A 24261-nucleotide genomic window follows, 5' to 3' on the forward strand; every position below is an offset into this window, starting at 1 on the left:
AAAGCTAAGTTACAAAAAATAAAAAAATAAGTTACAAACATTTAAAAAATATTACAACAATTTTAAGATACTTACACCTAATCTAAGCCCCCTAATAAAATAACAAAGCCCCCCAAAATAAAAAAATGCCCTACCCTATTCTAAATTAAAAAAGTTCAAAGCTCTTTTACCTTACAAGCCCTTAAAATCAGCCAATCAGATTTCTCCTACCTTAATTCCGATTGGCTGATAGAATCCTATCAGCCAATCGGAATTGAAGGGACGCCATCTTGGATGACGTCCCTTAAAGGAACCTTCATTCAGTCGTCGGCCGTCGGGGATGAAGGATTTTCCTGGTCAGCGGGATGAAGATGGGTCCGGAAGAAAGAAGATTGAAGACGCCGCTTGGAAAATGACATTGCCCGGATGGAAGACTTCTTCAGCGCCGCCTGGATGATGACTTCATCGGATGGAAGACTTCTTCAGCGCGCATTGGATGATGACTTCTGCCGCTCCAGGTCTCCTCTTCGTTCCATCAGTGGTCGGCTGGCTGAAGACGACTCAAGGTCGGATGATCTTCAGGGGGCTAGTGTTAGGTTTATTTAAGGGGGGTTTGGGTTAGATTAGGGGTATGTGGGTGGTGGGTTTTAATGTTGGGGGGTTGTATTTTTCTTTTACAGGCAAAAGAGCAGAATTCTTTGGGGCATGCCCCGCAAAAGGCCCTTTTAAGGGCTGGTAAGGTAAAAGAGCTTTGAACTTTTTTAATTTAGAAAATGGTAGGGCATTTTTTTATTTTGGGGGGCTTTGTTATTTTATTAGGGGGCTTAGATTAGGTGTAAGTATCTTAAAATTGTTGTAATATTTTTTAAATGTTTGTAACTTATTTTTTTTATTTTTTGTAACTTAGCTTTTTATATTTTTTGTACTTTAGTTAGTTTATTTAATTTAATTTAATTGTAGTTATTTGTAGGTAATTTATTTAATTAATTTAATGATAGTGTAGTGTTAGGTTTAATTGTAACTTAGGTTAGGATTTATTTTACAGGTAATTTTGTATTTCTTTTAGCTAGGTAGTTATTAAATAGTTAATAACTATTTAATAACTATTCTAACTAGCTAACTAGCTATCTTAGGGTTTATTTTACAGGTAAGTATTTCGTTTTAAATAGAAATAATTTATTAAAGTATAGTGCAGTGTTAGGTGTAATTGTAACTTAGGTTAGTTTTTATTTTACAGGTTAATTTCTCTTTATTTTAACTAGGTAGCTATTAAATAGTTAATAACTATTTAATAGCTATTGTACCTAGTTAAAATAAATTGAAAATTGCCTGTAAAATAAAAATAAATCCTAAGATATATATATATATATATATATATATATATATATATATATATATATAATTATTATTTATATTGTAGCTATATTAGGGTTTATTTTAAATGTAAGTATTTAGTTTTAAATAGGATTAACTTAGTTAATAAGAGAAATATTATTTAGATTTATTTAATTAATATTTAAGTTAGGGGGGTGTTAGGGTTAGTGTTAGACTTAGGTTTAGGGGTTAATAATTTTATTACAGTGGCGGCGGTGTAGTGGGGGGCAGGATAGAGGTTAATAAATGTATTATAGGTGGCGACAGTGTAGGGGGGGCAGATTAGGGGTTAATAAGTTTAATATAGGTTGCGGCAGGGGTCCGGGAGCGGCGGTTTAGGGGTTAAACTATTTATTTAGTTGCAGCGAGGTCCGGGATCAGCAGGATAGGGGTTAATAACTTTTTTTATAGAGTGCAGCGGTATAGGGGGGGGCAGGATATGGGTTACTAGGTATAATGTAGGTGGTGGCGGTGTCCGGGAGCGGCGGTTTAGGGGTTAATACATTTATAAGAGTTGCTAATGCAACTCTGCTAAAATTCTAACAGTTGTGTTATGGGCCCAGATAGAAGTTAAAAGGAGAATTAAGAACAGGGTGGGGATTTACTACAATAAATGACAAGGTTATTTACAAAATGGAATGCCCATAGACTTTAATGGGATGTAAAGATAAAAATGCTATAGCAACTAAACTTTGAGGGATATAACAAAGATATTTACCAGATATATTCCCTAAACACAGTAGCAGATTCTGAAAGTGAGATTACATAGGATTATAGCTGCTTTATATGGAATGGCAAGAGTGAATGACAAATAGAATGTCCATATACTTTAATAAATTGTAAAGTTAAAAGTGATCTAGCATCAAATCTGTGAGACATATCATACAAGATATACTCCCCAAGTATTTTAGCAGATTCTGAAAGTGAGATTACATGGAATTATTGCTGCTTTCTATGGAATGACAAGATTGAATGCCCATAGACTTTTATGGGATGTGAAGTTAAAACTGCAATAGCAACAAAACTGTGAGACATAGCATACAGATATTTACCAGATACATTCCCCAAGTACAGTAGCATATTCTGAAAGTGAGAATATGTGGGACTATAGCTGCTTTCTATGGAATGACAAGGGTGAATAACAAAATGGAATCCCCATAGACTTTAAAAGATGTAAAGTTAAAAGTGATATAGCATAAAACTGCAATACACCTAGATTACAAGTTGTGCGCTAAACCGGGTGCGTAAAGAACGCAAAAAACACACTTTCTAGAACGCTGCCATTACCAGTTACATAAAAAACTCCTTGTGCTGTGCGTTATGGTGGGATAAGCTCCATACCACACAAAAGCTAAGGGCTGAGTTTACGTGCTCGTGCACGCTTTCCCCCATAGACATCAATGGGGTAAAAGTGTTAGAAAAAAAATAACAATCGCCGAAACGCAACCCCATTGATGTCTATGGGTAAAAAAAAGTTATGTATAAACATAACATAAACCCCTAGTCTAGGCACCCCTAATCCGCTGCTCCCCGACATAGCGGACCCTAAATAAAATGTTTAACCCCTAAACCGCCGCCCCGGACATCGCCAATGCTAAATAAAAGGATTAACCCCTAAACCGACGCCCCCGACATTGCAGACACTAAATAAAATCATTAACCCCTAAACCGCCACCCCCACATCGGTACTAATAAACTAAACCTATTAACCCCTAACCCCCCCCCCCCACATTGGTACCAATAAACTAAACCTATTAACTCCTAAACTGCCGACCCCCCACATCTGTACTAATAAACAACCTATTAACCCCTTAAACCTCGCCCCCCGCACATTGGTACTAATAAACTAAACCTATTAACCCCTAAACTGCCGGCCCCCCACATCTGTACTAATAAACTAAACCTATTAATCCACAACGCAACACACTAAATTTAACTATTAAACCCTTAACATAACACCAGAAGCAAGACCACTCTTCTATAATGTCCCACCAGACAATTCCAAAAGCATTATAATATAAAAAGTAGAATGCACCTCATGGTATAGATCAGCAAAGTACAGAGTAGGGGTGAGGGGGTAATCAGACCTACTCACATGTAGAAAAGCACTAATACATGCTCAACAGGCCAGCTGGATCCTCTGAACCATCCGGCAGACTCACAACCAGCACTACGGCAGGAACAATCCTCATCTAACAATCCCAGGATTCAAGGGAAAGCCGATATGCAGGGCAATCCATAGAGCAATGGATCACAGGAGGACTTCACCAATACAGTCTCCAAACATAAAAATACATAGCAGCAAGATAGGGTTAAAAGGTTTTATTAAAACACAGTTAAAACCATACAGCAACACGTTTCTCTGTGTCACAGCACCGTTTCCTTAGGCTATACAAACAAACTGTCAGCTGCTAATTTAAAAGAACAGATAGCCAATCAAAAGTTGCACAAGATTACACACCCATTGTGACGTCAAGGGGATGACTACCTAATAGGCTATCCATTTTAGAGGGCATGATTAATAATATATGACCTGTCTTGACAGAGCACCGTATTGTAAGCTCAGTATTGACAGCAATATCTCAAAGTTAATTATGTAAGACGTGGGACATTAGACCTACCTATAGTATTTATTAAAGAAATACTAGTATTTTCTTATGCCGCCCGATGTCGGGTCACAAAGGGATACCCAGATAGCTGGAATAACACAACATTCCAGCCTTAAAAAGAAAACCCATAAGAAAAATGCACACTCAGGTCTAGACAATCAGACCAAAAAGCTGTATTAAAAACCGATGACGGAGGATACTGATGATATTTTATCGTACAATTCTGAAGATAATATGTATGTACAAAAAGGTGAAATCAAAAAGACAAGCTATAAAATAGGCCAAAAAAGATATATATAGGAATATGACCGGATATGATATCAAACATGATATATGAAATGTACTAAGGTGATAAATAAATCTAATATGTTTGGGAAATATGAAAAGGCCTAATAGTGAGTTCTTAAGTATGAATAAATGAAATAATATATATATATAAAATATAAAGGGGTGTACATATACAGACTAAAGGGGAAAATTCGTAATTAATAAAGATCAATATATAAAAGTGAGAAAAACATCAAATCTAGGGACATATGAGTATTATAAAGAATAAACAAAAGCAAAGGGGATATTCAACCATTAATAATAAATAGACACCTAAAAGGCATGTGAATGTATGAGCTAAAGAGCACAAAGACACCCAGTGTCCCCCTGGGAAACCTATTTCCTGGTAGTCTTACTGATAATGTGTCAGCCTACAGAAGTATGTACTCACATTGGATTCACACCTTAACCCCTTAATGACCGAGGACGTGCAGGGTACGTCCTCAGAAAAAAGGCAGTTAACGCCTGAGAACGTACCCTGCACGTCCTCGGTGTGGAAAGCAGCTGGAAGCGATCCTGCTCGCTTCCAGCTGCTTTCCGGTTATTGCAGTGATGCCTCGATATGGAGGCATCCTGCAATAACCTTTTACGGCCATCCGATGCAGAGAGAGCCACTCTGTGGCCCTCTCTGCACTGGACATCGATGGCCGGTATCGTTGGTGGGTGGGAGCCGGTATGGGAGGTGGGTGGCGGCCATCGATGGCCCTGGTCATGTGGAGGGGGGCGGGCGCGTGGGCGGGGAAGTCCGGGGGAGCGCGGGGGCGCGCGCACGTGCACGAGGGGGCGGGCGCGTGCACGGGGAGGGAGCGGGTGGGAGCCGCTACACTACAGAAAAAATGTGTCCCAAAGCTAAATAAACGTGGGACATTTAATGTAAAAAAAAACCCATTAGGTGTAATTTAGGTGGTGGGGGTTGGTGCGTGGGGGGGGGGGGGAGCTACACTACAGAAAAAATAAAAAAAAATAAAAAAATAAACATTTTATTGTTCAAACTGGGTACTGGCAGACAGCTGCCAGTACCCAAGATGGCCCCCAATAAGGCTGAGGGGGAGGCTTAGAGAGCTGTTTTGGGGGGGGGATCAGGGAGGTTGGGGGTTAAGGGGGGATCCTAAACACAGCATATGTAAATATGCTTTTTTTTTTTTCTTTTAAAAAAACCTCCAAAAACTTTTATTTTAGTACTGGCAGACATTCTGCCAGTACTTAAGATGGCGGGGACAATTGTGGGATGGGGGAGGGAAGGGAGCTGTTTGGGAGGGATCAGGGGGTGGGATGTGTCAGGTGGGAGGCTGATCTCTACACTAAAGCTAAAATTAACCCTGCAAGCTCCCTACAAACTACCTAATTAACCCCTTCACTGCTAGCCATAATACACGTGTGATGCGCAGCAGCATTTAGCGACTTTCTAATTACCAAAAAGCAACGCCAAAGTCATATATGTCTGCTATTTCTGAGCAAAGGGCATCCCAGAGAAGCATTTACAACCATTTGTGCCATAATTGCACAAGCTGTTTGTAAATAATTTCAGTGAGAAACCTAAAATTGTGAAAAAATTTACGTTTTTTTTAATTTGATCGCATTTGGCGGTGAAATGGTGGCATGGAATATACCAAAATGGGCCTAGATCAATACTTGGGGTTGTCTACTGCACTACACTAAAGCTAAAATTAACCCTAGAAGCTCCCTACATGCTCCCTAATTAACCCCTTCACTGCTGAGCATAATACACGTATTGTGCGCAGTGGCATTTAGCAGCCTTCTAATTACCAAAAAGCAACGCCAAAGCCATATATGTCTGCTATTTTCTGAACAAAGGGGATCCCAGAGAAGCATTTACAATCATTTATGCTATAATTGCATAAGTTGTTTGTAAATAATTTCAGTGAGAAACCTAAACTTTGTGAAAAAATTTGTGAAAAAGTGAACAATTTTTTTTATTTGATCGCATTTGGCGGTGAAATAGTGGCATGAAATATACCAAAATGGGCCTAGATCAATACTTTGGGATGTCTTCGAAAAAAAAATATATACATGTCAATGGATATTCAGGGATTCCTGAAAGATATTAGTGTCCCAATGTAACTAGCGCTAATTTTGAAAAAAAAGTGGTTTGGAAATAGCAAAGTGCTACTTGTATTTATGGCCCTATAACTTGCAAAAAAAGCAAAGAACATGTAAACATTGGGTATTTCTAAACTCAGGACAAAATTTAGAAACTATTTAGCATGGGTGTTTTTTGGTGGTTGTAGATGTGTAACAGATTTTGGGGGTCAAATTTAGAAAAAGTGTGTTTTTTTCCATTTTTTCCTCATATTTTATAATGTTTTTTATAAGATATGATGAAAATAATGGTATCTTTTGAAAGTCCATTTAATGGCGAGAAAAACGGTATATAATATGTGTGGGTACAGTAAATAAGTAAGACGAAAATTACAGCTAAACACAAACACCGCAAAAATGTAAAAATAGCCTTGGTCCCAAACGGACAGAAAATGGAAAAGTGCTGCGGTCATTAAGGGGTTAATGACTCCCCTGATTTGCTTATGAAATTGGTTACATCATACAGGAGGATTACCTGTGGATCTCATGCGATGTATATACTCTGTACTCTAATATTACACATGGGTTGGGCTTATAAGCCATTTCTGAATATCTTGGTGATGATATGTATATACCTGAATTACAGAAAGAATTCATCCTACAGCTAATTGCTTTTATATTGCAGCACAATTATTTTGTGTTCCAAGATGACTTTTATCTACAGATGAGAGGTACTGCCATGGGGACCAGGTTTGCCCTGCCAATTTATTTATGGGCCTAGTTGAACTTATTTACATCTGTGGGTCGGCATATCGGGCGTACCTGGTCTATTATGGCAGGTATATAGATGATCTATTTTTCTTATGGAAAGGGAACATATGCTCTGCACATTTATTTGTGGAACATTTAAACTCCAATTATATGGGACTAACTTTCTCTAGTAACAGAGAGAGATTCTTTAGTCTTTTTAGATCTATGCTTAGCATGCTGAGAAAAAGATTAAATCTACCACTCATTTTAAGACCGTTGATTGCAATAGCTATTTAAACTATACAAGCAATCACTTTACCCCTTGGAAAAACAATGTCCCCTACGGACAATTTTAAAGGATACGTAGGAACTGTAGCCTACTAGAAGATTATGAATCACAAAGTACAGTCCTCAAAGAAAGATTCATAGAAAAAGGTTATCCAAAACAAATTATTGAAGCTGGATATGAGCGTGAAAAAAACGATGAGAGTCATATTTTCTGCCCAATAAACATAGGAAACCCAATGGGAATCATCAGGAAGGGCCAATGTTTATAACCCAATATAATGTGAACCGCATGAAAATTAAAAATATTATGAATAAACATTGAGGATTGTTACTTAGGGATCCGATATTGGGAAAATCTTTGAACTCCATACCTAGATGTGTTTTTAGACGAGCGCCTTTGAAAAATCACTTAGCCCCACGCAAAATATTTGTAAACAAAGTTAAAAACAAGAAGGGAAAGGTCACTATTGATACTAACAACAAAAGGACTAATAATAAAAAATTGATATCGATTAGTTGCTACTAGGGGAATCTTCAAGTGTCATCTAAAAAACTGAAATATGTGTAAATATATCAGCCCGTATTGCAATCAATTTTCATCATATGCCACTAAAGAAACGTATTCTATTTTCCAACACCTCACATGCACTGCCACTTTTGTAGTTTATCTTTTAACATGCAAACTTTATGGGATTCAATATGTGGGTCACACTTGTAGATTAGTTAGGAATAGATGGAACGAACACTAAAGGAATATGAAGAACAACTTTAAATGCCATAGTGTACCTAAACATTGACATATGACCCAAAATGGCAATTTGAATATTTTTCCCATTTGCCCGATAGAGACTATTCCTTAATCTTATTTATATAATCGATACAATAGGTTGAGACAAAGGGAGACATATTGGATATATAAGTTAAAAACTTTGTCTCCCTTTGGTAAATATATATGTGATATGTCTCACATTATTGTTGCTACTTCACTTTTTAATTGGAATATTTTTATTGAAACAGTTTTAATGAACAACAATGAAAAGTAAAATCAGCTGATGTACATAGATCTAAATATACTGTATTGTCTCACTGTCAAATGAAATATGCAAACAATTATCATGTAGTTTGTCATAAAGAAAAAAGAAATAACTTATGATAATGTCTGTGATAAATGCACCAACAATACATTTTCTTAATCAACATAAATATTTATGTTGATATATCACATATATAAAATGTGTGTCAAACAAAGATTTCTCTAAATACCCTAAATCATGGAATTAGTCTAATCCTTTATGAAACATAATGGAAATGGTTTTAGACTATTCAATATTAAGAGTTTAAAAGAAACATCAGGCGGGGAGGGGGCGTGTCTGCCAGGCAACCAAGATGGCTGCTATCTACCTTTGGCTGAAGCATGAAGTAGTTAAAACTACTGTTTGCCTATCATAAGTACAACTTCTTATACTTTACACAAGAACTATGTGACATCTAAAATATGGGGAACAGCCTGGTAGCATTTTTATGTGACAACTTGGTCAGGTTGACCTGAACGGTGAAGGTGGGCAACAAAGGCCTAGCTACTGAGTACATATCCATTTGGCCTTCCTCACTCTCTTGATAGACTGGGTTAACCACCCCAAGCAATCGATCGTCAAAGCTATACAATGGAGCATCTACAATCAGTCTTTTTGGAGACACTGGATTCCCTAATATGCATGCATTTCTCTAAAATGGAAGAGAGCTTGTTACAGGCAAAGGCGGGAGCCGATCGTTGGGAAGTGCAGGGATACTCACCGCAATTCCCAGACCAAGATTTTGCTGCTACTATGTCCGTTACCATGTCCGCTCCTGTGGCACTGGTGCAGTGGCTTGCAGTCCTGACACCTCCATCTCCGCCTATATTACACCCGGCCCCCGCATGTTGTGGATGATTGTGCAATGTGGTCTCACAGTACGGAACCAACAAAATCACAGCTAGACTCGGCGATGTTCTCATTCTTACCACGGTAGCGAGCTCTGGAAAAATGGATGTATACTCATGAGATGAGCTCCGAAAACAACATATGGTACAGATCCAGTTTATGATGGCTTGTTGTGAGGAAACGCATCGCGTTGCACGGACAAGCGTACCTGAGCCCTCACTGTAGCCCTCCTATTGTTGTGGACATATCTCAGGATTTTCCCATTGCAGCTGGCAGACAACTTTCTCTCACTAGACGGGGTATCGGCTAAGATTTAATGGATATCTCTTAATGGACAGAACTCCAAATGGCAGGCTGCATATTGTTTCGCTGTTTTAAGCACATAATGCTTAGTATTACAATGTTTTATGTAAGTGTTTATCGGTAATCATCCAGTTATTAGGTTTATATATATATAGTATGTCTGTCCCCTTCTCCTATATGGCAAGAAGCTACACATGCACATGTACAATGAAAACTGAATGTTTTGATGGAGTTTGTAATACATTTAAAAAGGGAGCTATCCTGTTTGTTAATGATGAGACGACATATGGTATTGTTATTCTGTGATCCAAACTGCGGGAGGCATGTTATGCACAATCTACATACAAATTCTTGGTTATATATGCTGCATATGTGTCTAACATACTCTTACATGGGTCACTATGGGACCAGTTGGACTGCTCTCCATTTATTTAGGTATGCCCTAGTCTTATTGTAACCGTGATAACCATCTAAAAAGAGATTCTGCTCAGTTAATTGTATAAATTGTCACTGTCTATATATGTTATATATTGCTTAAGAATTAGCGACTATACAGGATGCTATTTGAACTCATAGCTTGGGCATTACTATTCTTATATATATTTCTCTCAGCAGGTATATATTATTCAGTAGTCTCCATACTAGTTTTTTTTTTATGTACTGAAGCACACAAAAGAGCTTTTGATAATTTCTGCAGACTGAGGTTTGGTCAGTTGACTTGCATCTATGCTTCCTCATCACTACTGATACCCAGTTATTATTATAAATCACCTGTTAATGGGTATAGGGCCCGTACCCAGATGGCAGGACTTAAGTCTATGTAAAGGAGACATCTGTGTCTCCCCTGCTGCTATAGTACTGTTGCCTTTAACGTTTGTTCTCAATATGTGCAGGTTATATTTTAGTTAATCTTTACAAAGGCAGTAACTGATCCAAGCTCTTTTTTGGGGTTACTTTGGTTCGCCCATATTGCTTATTTGTTCATCGGTTCCACCCTTAGTATAATTCCATGTGCATCAAACCTAATGACCCGATGATGTGACCACTGTTGTAAGATGACGCATAGTTTTGCTGTTAAACATTTGTCATCTCACTAGTGTGGGCTGGACCCGCACTGCTATTCTCATTTATAACATATAACATATAATATTTTAACTGAACTGCATAAACCATGTTTAGGCCAATGGTTTAGAATTAAAGGTTCCATCATGCCAGACAGGACAATAGTCCAATATGTAACTAACCTTCTTACATTTCTCTTCTAGTAACCCATATACTTATGAGTGTAACGTTGTAACTCGTTTTATTTTTGAGTCAGGGTATAATGGGCCATCTTGTTCGTCTACTTACCACATTTAAATAACCACCTCCCCCATCCCCATATAATAAGCCTCCTAGTTGTAGAGGACTACCTAAGCGGTTTATCTCTTCTATACCGCATCCATAGCAACAGTAATTCTTACCCTAAAAACCTAGAATCAGGTGGCCTAATATTTTGTAATATTTATCTATTGTAAGCCTCATATTGCTGCTTGTCTTCTAGGTTGTTTATGTTCATTTTACATTTAATGATTACCTTGCTATTATATTTCCCTATACAACTCCTATACAAAAGATTAGGTCCAAGAGGTCTTAAATGCTCATTAAGGGAAATATTTCTAAGAAAAATATGAAAACATGAGGTTCATCTTTTGAATATTTTAACATTTGTGTACAGCATTAAATTAGATTGTAAACATGTATTAGGACATTTGATATATTACTGCACTAAATACTCGTGGATCCATAGGAGCTGATCTAACCAGTTTACGTTCATTACGGATGCATACTGTAATTTGCTGTTATGTTTTATAATTTGCTGACGACATTTATTTGTATGTTTACATGAGAACCTCAATAAAAAAATTACATTTTAAAAAGTAATTAAAAAAGAAACATCAGGCAAGATCGCTACCAACTACTTCATGATGCCCCCAAAAAAGTCTAATTTACCCATTTTAATGTAATGTGTTTTTTCCAATTTAAGAGTTGTGTTACCAATTGTTTCCATTCAAAGAGGTAAGGGAATTGTAGTAATTTCCAATAATGAGGGATAAGACACTGCACAAATTATATATTAAACAAGATATTTTTATATTTACATGTGAATTAGGGGGGGAATAATAATGCAAGAAGACCAAAAGAGATGGGTCAAAGGAGCAGTTTAATATAGATTCCATATGATGAGTTACCTCGGACCAATAGGACTGGAGAACATCGCTATGCTTCTTTTAACTCCGCAAAAGTTAGTGAATCACCGGTAAATACATTGTGAATGGGGACATAAGTGATCCTGTCCTCAACTCGAATCCCTGAAGTCAAATGCTAGTAGAGTTCCTGAAATAAGAGGATTAGAGGTTACATTGGTGTTTCTATCTTTTTTGGTAAATAAGTCCTTCTTCAGGCTCACTCATAATTTATCCTGAGAATGGCAATGCCAGTGAAAAATGTTAGATAAATGAATAGCATAATTATATATTTAGGGCCCCCAGCCTACCTTTTTTTGGGGTCTGTATAAGTTTTTTAATTCTGTTTTTTTTATGGCTGGCACCAAATAAACTAACTTAGTAGCGACTGTAATGAGAGGAGAAAAGTTTTAGAAATGTACAATGGGGTTGCTTGTAGTATACAAAGTATTTTTGGTAAGATTGACATTTTAAGGGCTGCTGTCCTACCCATCCGGGATAAACCTAAATGAGAAATCCAGGAAAAGAGGAAGGACTGTATGTGTTGTCGTAAAGGAATGTAGTTTCAATTAAATATTGCTGATGGTTCGTTGGATAATGTGATTCAGAGATATTTTATTGTGGTAGAGCTAGTATTAAACCACATATTATATTAACTCTATGTAGGGTCTGTGGGGTAGTGGAAATGTTGAGAATATCTGATTTATTAAAGTTAAAGGACCAGTAAACACAATAGATTGCATAATCAACAAATGCAAGATAACAAGACAATACAATAGCATTTACTCTGAATTTCAAATGAGTAGTAGATTCTTTTCTAACACATTTCAAATGTATGTATATTTCCACTCCCCCTGTACCATGTGATAGCAATCAGCCAATCACAAATGCATATACGTATAGTCTTAGTTCTTGCACATGCTCAGTAGGAGCTGGTGACTCAAAAAGTGTAAATATAAAAGACTGTGCACATTTTTTTTAATGGAAGTAAATTGGAAATTTCTTTAAAATTACATGCTGTATCTGAATCATGAAAATGTAATAAAACCTGAGTGTCCCTTTAATAGAAAAATTAGACTAATGGCTATAATCGTTGAATATAGTTATTAGAGACTGTACTGAAGATATAGGAGAAGATTGTTAAAATGATATTACCAGTGAATAAAGATATTTTAAATTCTTTGTGGCCTATTGTGAGACCTTGAATGGATTGATTATTTCTTATTAGGCATGCTAGGAGCTTATTTGTTAGTACAAAGAAAAGAGAGGATAATAAGCATTTAGAATTGGGAAGCTAGACACAATTGTACCATGCACTCTTACTTTGACATAAGGGCGTAAGTACAGAGCAAAGGTCTCATGTATAAAAGGAAGTAAAAACCCAAAATGAGACCGGTTGGCAGCCATAAAATATACACTGTCAAAAGCTTTTTCATAATCTATAGAGATAAATCGTGACTGAACCAAAGTGGATTTTGCAGCATGTACTAACTGTATAGCTCTGATGGTGTTATCCTTCGATTCTCGTCCTAAAACGAATCCAGTTTGATATGGGTGCACCAGAATCGGGAGCATTTTATTCATGCGGTTGGCAAGTATTTTGGCATAAATGTTTACATCAGTGTTGATCAGTGATAATGGAGATTTACCAGGCTTCGGAATTACAACTATCTGTGCCTCTAACATAGACTCGGGGAATGGATAGTGATTATCAATAGAATTAAACATGTCAACAAGAGGTGCTGCTAAAATATCCTTGAATCATGAGCAGGGTGGTTTTAATTTAATTCAAAGTTATTTAAATCATTATTTAAAGGACCAGTCAATACAGTAGATTTGCATAATCAACAAATGCATGATACGAAGACAATGCAATAGCACTTAGTCTGAACTTCAAATGAGTAGTAGATTGTTGCTAAATACATTGCAGTTATGTCTATTTCCACTCCCCCTTTATCATGTGACAGCCATCAGCCAATCACAAATGCATATACGTATATGCAGTGAATTATTGCACATGCTCAGTAGGAGTTGGTGACTCAAAATGTGTAAATATAAAAAGACTGTGCACATTTTGCTAATTGAAGTAAATTGGAAAGTTGTTTAAAATTGCATGCTGTATCTGAATCATGAAGTTTAATTTTGACTTGAGTGTCCCTTTAAATCAATTTAATGGGACAGTCAACTGCAACCTTTTTATTGTTTAAAAAGGTAGGTAACACCTTTATTACCCATTCCCCAGCTTTGCACAACCAACATTGTTATATTAATATACTTTATAATCTTAAAATTTCTGCCTATTTCTAAGCCCCTGCAGGCTGCCTTTATCTCAGAGCATTTTTATAGCTTTTCACAGCAAGGCACTGCTTGTCCATGTGTGCCATATAACAACATTGTGCTCACTCCCATGGAGTTATTCATGAGTCAGCAGTGTAAGTCTGTAAATAGAACTAAAATATGGAGGCAGTCTGCAGAGCCTTAAATAAAAGGTAATCACAGAGGCAAAAAGTATATTAATATTAATATAGCCATGTTGGTTGTGCAATACTGAGGAATGGGTAATAAAGAGGTTATCTATCTTTTTAAACAAAAAACATTTTGGATTAGACTGTCCTTTTAAATCATGGTTTTCATTTCTAGAATACATTTCCAGATTATTTTTTCAGTTATATCAGACTGATTTGGTTATATTTTTTATTAGATATGCATAGCTAGATCATTGGAATGAATGAAATTATTGGGAGGTGAACTATCTCCAGTTTAAAAGGTAAATCATTCATATTTGATCAACTTTTCAGCTGTACTTTATTAGAAGGAAATAAGGATCATTACCTTAATAAGAAGAATTTAAATAGTTTTATTTAACTAAAACAATAACATTATATTTCATTTTTAAAACTTGCCCTGCCCTCCTCACACTTAGGTCCTTGTACAGATCCATTCAACTCCAAACAATCTTCTATTCATTGAGCTTCTTGAAACTTAGTATGGGTTGATTATGTGTACATAGATTTACAGGGGAACAATGCCATTAAAGGAAAAGTCAAAATTAAACTGTCATGATTCAGAAATCATGAAATAGTAGACTTGGATAAATGAGAAGTGGCAGTAAATGTGTTGATGCTGGGTGTAAGGAGTAGATTTAGGTCACCCCCTAAGTATAAGGGAGCCGTGACTGCATCAGTTACTCTATTCATAACACCTTAAAAAAAGGAGGCATGGGAAGTAATGTGGACCATAGCTATTTACTAAAACCTAGATTACGAGTTTTGAGCGCTATAGGGAAAGTAAAGAACGCCACAAAAGTGGCGTTAATTAATTCCCTATAGTGCTGCTATTACAAGTTTTGAAAAACACTGCGTGCGATATGGAGATTTTAAACTCCATACGGCACACAAAAAAGCACTGTGTTTGACGTGATCGGACACGCTTTCCCCATGGACATCAAAGGGGAGAGCCAGCATAAAAAAACTAACATCTGCGATCGTGGAAATAAAAGCTCCATAACGCAGCCCCATTGATGTCTATGGGAAAAAAGAAAAGACAGTTTAAACCTAACACCCTAACATAAACCCTGAGTTTAAACATCCCTAATCTGCTGCCCCTGACATCGCAGACACCTTCCTACAGTTATTAACCCCTAATCTGCTGCTCCCGATATCGCCGCTATCTAAATAAAATGATTAACCCCTAATGTGCCGCTCCCAATATTGTCGCCACTATACTAAAATTATTAACCCCTTATCCGCCATACCCCAACATCGCCGCAACTATATTAAAGTTATTAACCCCTATTCCGCTCCCGATATTGCCGCCACCTAAATAAAGCTATTAACCCCTAAACCTCTGGCCTCCCACATCACTAACACTAAATAAACCTATTAACCCCTAAACCACCAGCCCCCCACATTGCAACAAACTAAATTAAACTATATTAACCCCTTAACCTAAACCTAACGTAACCCTATCCCTAACGTAACCCTAAACCTAACATAACACCCCCTAACTTTAACATAATGAAATTAGATCTAAATTTAAGTTACTATTATTAACTAAATAATACCTATTTAAAACTAAATACTTACCTGTTTTATTTTTATTTCACAGGTAAGTTTGTATTTATTTTAACTAGGTAGACTAATTAATAAATAGTTTTTTAACTATTTACTAACTACCTAGTTCAAATAAATACAAACTTACCTGTGAAATAAAACCTAACCTGCCCTACACTAAAACCTAACATTACAAAAAATAAAAAACACTAAAATTAAAATTTAAAAAAACTATCATTACAAAAAAAACATGAAATTATCAAAAAAAAATAAAGATTATTCCTATTTTAATACCCTTTAAAAAATGAAGTCTTCATCCAGACGGCCTCTTCAATCTTCATCCCGGCGGCGACGTCCTGATCCAAGCAGCGAGAAGTCTTAATCCAGGCGACCTCTTCAATCTTCATCACGGAGGCGCGGAGCGGGCCCATCCTGAAGACATTCAGCGCAGAACATCCTCTTCATGCGGACGTGATTCAAGATGGCGTCCCTTGCATTACTATTGGCTGAAAAATTTGAATCAGCAATATCTCTTTTAAGTTCACTCACAGAATGTCTCAGGTCATGTCTAAGGGATGAGTAATGGGAGTCCATTTTCACAGAGAGAGCTTTAATGGAATCTAGTACAGCGGATTGTGGGATACCTTGACATTCCTTAGAGGTGTTAGGGGATTTTCGAGGAAGATTGTATGGTGTGGTATCTTCTCTGGAGTCATCCTCTGATCCCTCTGGATCTGAAGTAATTTTACTATGAAAATGATGATTTAGTGTTCTTTTAGGGTTCCCCTGGTGCTTCATTTTTCTCCTCATGCTGTGAGCCATAGATGCTGACGAATGCAGGATTGCAGCAGTAACTTGGAGGAGAGTGACAAATGAAGCTCTAGTAAGGAGCTTTCCTTGACTGTGAATGAGGCTGGGGGGCAAACAACCCAGCTCCCCTACATTGGGGTCTTTAGCTCTGCATAATCAATGTAATACCTTCAGAAGGGAGGCAGGTAGTTAGGTAGGTTGGTGTCGCCAGCTGAAGGTCAGGCGGAAAAGGTTATCTCCAAACCAGAATCTCACAGTAGTGTAGTCTCCCTCCTGGGGATATGCCTCCTATTGGCAAAGTCTGAAAAAGGGAAGGGGGTATGACCTGCAGGCACTGAGATCCTGCTGGAAAGGAAGGAGGGGATTGACTGAGATCACGAAGGGTTAAGATTTAAAGTAGAATGTTACAGGTTGAATTGTGTGGGTGATGTACTGGGTAAACCAAAATGCTCACTCCCTTGTAAATCAAGTAGAAAGCTCAGTATTCCTCAATGTAAATAAAGATGGGTCCTTGAGTAAAAGTTTCTGGTTCTAAGGACAGAAGATATGTGTGGTGTGGCTCAGCTCCTAATATCCAGGAGGCCAATAGCTGGAATTCTGTAGGGTGCCAAATAATGCCAGGGGAAATTGCGCTCCAAATGAGTGATGTTATGTAGGTAATGCCTGCAGACCCACACAGATGCTTAAAATTAGAGGTGAGTTTTAATTGATATAAAGTCAGTTGGTGGGGAAAAAGAGTTCCAAGTGTGAAATTAAAGTACAAGCTATGTTGTGATGTGGCTTTCAGACTAGCTCAATGCCACAGAGTCTCAAGGCTCCCTGTATCTGTGTGTGCCTGAATTTAGGGTATCTACCCTCAGGTTACGTGGGAGTTTCTGTAACAGCCGGAAGTAAATAGTGCAGTAGGCTCTTATTTGTGTTAAGGGCAAGAGCGTATAGTATAGCAGTCACTTACATGCGCATCCGGGAGTTCAAACGGGGACCTCTGTGGCTGTGAACAGGAGCGTGGCTGGGCTGCTCGGTCGTATCTCGGGAGCTGGTGACAGTCTGAGAAACTGTCCTATCCCCAGGCACCGAGAAGAAAAGGCTGCGTGTAGGTGGTGAGTGTATTACAGGGCCATTAATGGCTGGGAAGGCACCTCACACTCTCTCTGTGACCGACTGGGTTCATCTAAGATGGCGGCTTTTCGCAGGCTTCCTCTATGTGCTGAGAATCCGGTGTAGAAACAGAGGCTTGTAATTCCGGAATAGAGGTCCAGCATGTACAATCCCAGTTAAGTGTCTGGATGAGAGCTGCCCCTTGAATTGGTTGTCAGCGGAGTCTCTGGGGTATAGCTATAATTAGCAGCCTATGTCGCCGCTGCAACAATTGCAAAGTAGGTCCCCAAACTTTATGTAGGGGGGAAATAATGTAAGTAAATTCAGGGAGAGGGTTGTAAAATGAGAGCTTAAAAAAAAAAGGAATAAATAAATAGAGATTTCAAGGTATAGATGGGTTTAAAGTTAAACACGTATAGGAGCTCAGTTTCTATGCTACCATCTCGCTCTGTGGCAAGCTCCGCCTCCTATGGGTGTTTTTTTTAACACATTAGTTATGAGTTTTATGTTACAGCTTTGTAGCGTAAAACTCATAACTACTGACTTTAGATGGTGGCACGGATCTTGTCATTTTAGGCTGTAATGCTCCCTTTTTAGCTTCACCGCAAAACCCGTAATACCGGCGCTATGGAAATCCCATGAAAAAACGTAATTTTTAGGAGTGCGGTACTGACGTTGCGGTACAGGCTAAAAGGTTTGTGGTACACCTATACCGACAAGACTTGTAATTGCTGCGTTAGGGAAAAAGATGCGTTATGGGCCACAACGCTGCTATTTGACACATAACGCAAAACTCGTAATCTAGGTGTAAGGTAATAGGTCTATTAAATAGAAGGGTGCCTAGAATGATGAATCTGCCTTCTGTATCTAAATTTAGTACAGGTTCAAACCCCCAATCCGATTCTACCAGAATCCAAACTTATTCTGAAATCCAAACTTTTTTTTATTAATATTAATAAAATAGTAATCTGTGTTGTTTTAAATAAATATAGACTACTATTTGCATTTTAGAACACACAAAAAAAAACAAATCAAAGACTATGGGGCATATGTATCAAACTCTGAATGGAGCTTGATGCCCCGTATTTCTGGCGAGCCTGCAGGCTCACCAGAAACAGCAGTTATGAAGCAGCGGTCACAAAGACCACTGCTCCATAACCTGTCCGCCTGCTCAGAGCAGGCGGACAGACATCGCCGGAAATCAACCCGATCGGGTTGATTGACACCCCCCTGCTGGCGGCCTATTGGCCGCGAGTCTGCAGGGGGCGGCGTTGCACCAGCAGCTCTTGTGAGCTGCTGGTGCAATGCTAAATACGGCTAGCGTATTGCTCGCCGTATTCAGCGAGGTCTGGTGGACCTGATCCGCCAGACCTTGATAACTAGAGGCCAGAGGCTGAAAAGATTGTAAAAATACATTTTTGATCGATATCAAAAATGTATTTTTACAATATTTTCAACCTGTGTCTTTGATTTGTTTTTTTTGTGTTTTAAAATGCAAATAATAGTCTATATTTATTTAAAACAACACAAATTACCATTTGGATTAAAGTACTCTACTATCTTTCTGATAGTACTAAGTATATAAAAGTATTAAACATGATATAAATGACATTTAAGTTGCATGAACAAGTTGCATTATGACATGTAAATATTGCCCACATGAAATAAGATGTTGTTTACACTTGGTTCCATCCAAACAGTCCCATTGTAGGTATTAGGAAAGCAGGTTGGGAGGATCAGCCAAAAGGGAGATATATTCACTGTAAGATTAATATAAAAATTCTTTACAGTATAAAAGAAGGAGCTACCTAAGAAATAACAAAACCGTTGAACATGCAAGTAAATTAAGTAAACACTGGATAGCCACGAGGGAATCCAGGGCTCCTCAAATTAATTTGGGGAGAGAATTGGAAGAGAAGGGAAATGTGTGGGTATAGGAAAGAGAAAAATTAGGAACATAAAAAATTACTACGTGGTAAACTTTACTGTATGTAAAAACTAGCTAAGTAACAACAAGATCCGAAAAATTTGTATCCGATTATTCTGAAAGTCTGATTTATTTCTGGCAAAAGATTTTCTTTATCGGTGAAACACAAAAAGTGAGCTTTAACATCAGTAAGCATCTTGGTTATTTTTAGGATGGGGACAAAGAGCTTTATGGATGTAGATGTCAGAGGTGTCTTCATCATCTAAAATGTAAAGATATAATGAATCAGATGGGATAGATTCCGGGATTCCCTAAAATCTTAAGTTGTTTTGCTGGCTGTGATTTTCTAGATCATCAGTTTTATGTTTTAGTTCCAGATTTAGTTGATCTTGCTTTCCCACCATAGTGATGGTGGTTTCTAAATATTTTGCAAATTAGTCTCTTTTGTCTTCCAGCACCTCTACTCCGATGCCCAGTTCATTAATGTTGTGGGTTGAGGTTTGCATATTCCTCCTTAAGGGCTTGAACCACTCTAGAGATCATATCTTCTATGACAGTAGGTAGGGCTTGTAAATCAGCCTTAGTAAGGGCTATTGAAGGGTAATTCATCATTTCTCCTTCATTAGCCCCAAATGAAGAAAGGGCAGTACCAGTTTGACCTTCTTGTGGAGCCAAATTTGTTGTGTGCTGTATGAAATAGAGTGGCTTGTAGTGACCACTTGTTCCTCAGTGGGCAGTCAAGAAGATAATTATAACTTATAGACAAAAAAATCAGAAAATAAATTTTAACTTTGCTAAAGAAAAAAGTACAGTCAAAAAAAGGTGCTTTAAATATCCAAGGAGGCAGTGACCTCTAGTGGTGGTAAAAAAGGATTTACATCTGTGAGATCTGAGGCATAATTGTATAACAGACAAAGTTATATTTTCCCCACAACAGGGCTGGAACAGACTTAGCATAATATAAATTTCAGCAGGACTGGCGAAAGCACAGTATAAGGTAAAGGTGCTTAAATGTTGCATACTTATATAACATGTGCTTTGCAATATCACATTAATGATTTTGCAAATAACTTAGATGTTAATGGTAAAGTGTGCTTTTAAATTTATCAAGCCCTCTCCTAGGGGGGAGAACTTTAGCGTGGTTGCAATATTCTAACATCAACATTTTGCGCGAGTCCGGTTAGCGGTCGTGCAAAAACTTTTTCTTTTCAACTTGTAATATGCGCGATACCTGAAAAAGCTTACCTCTAGCGCAGTTAACTCGAGAGCAATAAATTGCGCTCCACTCTTAATGTAGCCCTTTATGAGCAATTCTTCAAAAGTCACATGCAGCAATGTTATTTATTGACCCTTTTCTTTCTGTACCTTTAATGTGAACTTATCATTAAGACAAGGGCAGCTCTAGTCCATAGCCCTAGATAATAAAACAGGAGGATACTACATCTACCAGCATGCAATAGTTGAAGCTGGCCAATCACATAATAAGTCAGCTATCACTGTAAGTAATTTCCTCTACCTCCAAATCTGTGCACTTTAAAAAAATTCTTATGATTTATACAAGTTACACAAAATTCAAAGTTTGCCAATATCAGTATTTGCTAATATTTAAAAAGAATATATATTTCTAGTGAATATAAGTCATGTTGTTGATTGGACTAACAATACATTTATAAGTTGACAAGCTTTCGGAAATAATTCCACCTTTTTCAAGTCTGAAGCAATACTGACTAATTCAATGGAATTTACAGATTATTTATATCTTAAAACACAGGATGGCTAAAAAGAACAGAAAGTGTTTCAGCGGTCTGCGTTCAGGGAGAGGAGGGCGTGTTGTAAAAATCATGGGGGGGGGGGGGCTTAGCTGACAGAGGCAGACAGTGTCCAGAGTAGGAGGAGGCAACGTTTCCCAAACCTCAAATGCCTATAAATACCCCTCCCACCTCCCATATACCTCAGTTTTTTTGAATAGCCAAGTGATGAGGTGTTTAAGGAGTAAAAGTCAATAAAGAGGAGCAGGAAAAAAGATGTGCTCTAAACAAAAATATAACCCCAAATAGGTGGGGCCTCGTGGACTCTCCCCATCATGAAAGAAATTAATTTATCAGTTAAGTTCTTACATAAATTGTGTTTTTTTTTTTCCTATAGGTGTCGAGAGTCCACAAGCTGTTTTGTATGGGATATAAGACCCAAGATGTGGAAGTCCACCAGTAACAAGAAAGAAATTAAATTAAAAAAAATAAAATATATTTTATGACAAAAAATCAAAATATAGGCACAATTATCAAAGTTAGACAACTGCCTGAAGGACATTTCTACCAAAAGCTGCTTCTTACGAAGCAAAAACATAAACATGGTAAAATATTGTAAAGGTATGCGGAAAAGCCCAAGTGACCGCTTTGCAAATTTGATCAACTGAAGCCTCATTATTGAAATCCCAAGATGTGGCAACTGATCTAGTAGAATGAGCTGTAATTCTCTGAGGCGGAGGTTGACCCACCTCCAAATAAGCTTTGTGAATCACAAGTTTCAACCAAGAGGCTAAATAAATAGCTAAAGCCTTCTGGCCTTTCTTAAAACCAGAAAAAATTAACAAACAGACTTGGGGCCGATTTTTTTTAAGAGTCGGACATACATGATCCACTGAAGCGATCATGTCCGCCCGACATCGCTGAATGCCGACAGCTTGTGCAATGCTGCCCCCTGCAGATTTGCGGCCGCTAGCAGGGGGTGTCAATCAATCCGATCGTATGTGATCGGGCTGATTGCTGTACGCCGCCTCAGAGTTGGCGAACGAGTTAAGGAGCAGCGGTCTTAACAGATTTTCTTTATCAGATGTATCTGGCCACATTCGGGGCATGATAAATCGGCCCCTAGAAGTCTTTTTTGAAAACATTAGCATCATCAACATAATATTTTAATGTTTTAACAACATCCAAAGAATGTAAAGATTTTTCAGTAGCATTTTTTGGATTTGGTCACAAGGAAAGAACAATTATTTCCCTATTAATGTTGTGAGAGATAACAACTTTAGGTAAAAATTGAAAATAAGTCCGAAAACCAGCATTATCTTAATGGATAATCAGATAAGGAGACTCACAAGAGAGAGCAGACAATTCAGAAACTCTTCTAGCAGAAGAGATAACCAAAAGAAACAGTACTTTTCAAGAAAGTAGTTTAATGTCCAAAGAAAGCATAGGCTCAAATGGAGGAGTCTGTAAGATTTTTAATACTAGGTTAATACTTCAAAGAGGAGAAAAAGTTTTAATAATATGTCTCATCTGGATTAATGGCAAGAGTTGGTTTCTGCCCAAGAAAGGATTTGAGATACATTTACCATAGCTAGGGAACTTGAAGTTCACCCTTGATGATTGACATAGGCCACTGTTGTGATATTGTCTGTCTGAAAACGAAGATGGGGCCCTTTCTTCAATATATGCCAAGCCTAAAGGGCCCTGTAGAGAGCACAGATTTCCAAGTTATTGAATGGTAACCTCGCCTCCCAAGGATTCAAAACTCATTGTGCTGTCAGAGACCCCCAGACAGCCCCCCAACCTGTAAGACTTGCATATGTGGGGATCACAGACCAGGTAGGACGAGCAAAGGAAGCCCCCTGAAGAATAGAGTGGTGATTTAACCACCAAGTCAGAGAAAGGTTCATATAATGACATCTAAGAATATCTGTTGTGATATTTGAGTATACAGGTGAAACTCGAAAAATTAGAATATCGTGCAAAAGTTCATTTATTTCACTAATGCAACTTAAAAGGTGAAACTAATATATGCAATAGACTTATTACATGCAAAGCAAGATAGTTCAAGCTGTGATTTGTCATAATTGTGATGATTATGGCTTACAGCTCATGAAAACCCCAAATCCACAATCTCAGAAAATTAGAATATTGTGAAAAGGTGCAATATTCTAGGCTCAAAGTGTCCCACTCTAATCAGCTAATTAAGTCATAACACCTGCAAAAGGTTCCTGAGCCTTTAAATGGTCTCTTAATCTGGTTCAGTAGGAATCACAATCATGGTAAAGACTGCTGACCTGACAGTTGTGCAGAAAACCATCATTGACATCCATAAGGAGGAAAAGCCTCAAAAGGTATTTGCAAAAGAAGTTGGATGTTCCCAAAGTGCTGTATCAAAGCACATTAATAGAACGTTATGTGGAAGGGAAAAGTGTGGAAGAAAAAGGTGCACAAGCTGCAGGGATGACCGCAGCCTGGAGAGGATTGTCAGGAAAAGGCCATTCAAAAGTGTTGGGGACTTTCACAAGGAGTGGACTGAGGCTGGAGTCAGTGCATCAAGAGCCACCACGCACAGACGGATCCTGGACATGGGTTTCAAATGACGTATTCCTCTTGTCAAGCCACTCCTGAACAACAAACAACGTCAGAAGCGTTTTGGAAACTTCACACAGGACTTCAAGAATCTTGCAGTGCGTGCCTCTTCATTCTTCCTCCATACTCTGGGTCCTTGGTTTCCAAATGAGATGCAAAATTTGCTCTCATCAGAAAAGAAGACTTTGGACCACTGAGCAACGGACCAGGTCTGTTT

This window comes from Bombina bombina, chromosome 2 (genome assembly GCF_027579735.1).
Source record: "Bombina bombina isolate aBomBom1 chromosome 2, aBomBom1.pri, whole genome shotgun sequence".
NCBI lineage: Eukaryota > Metazoa > Chordata > Amphibia > Anura > Bombinatoridae > Bombina > Bombina bombina.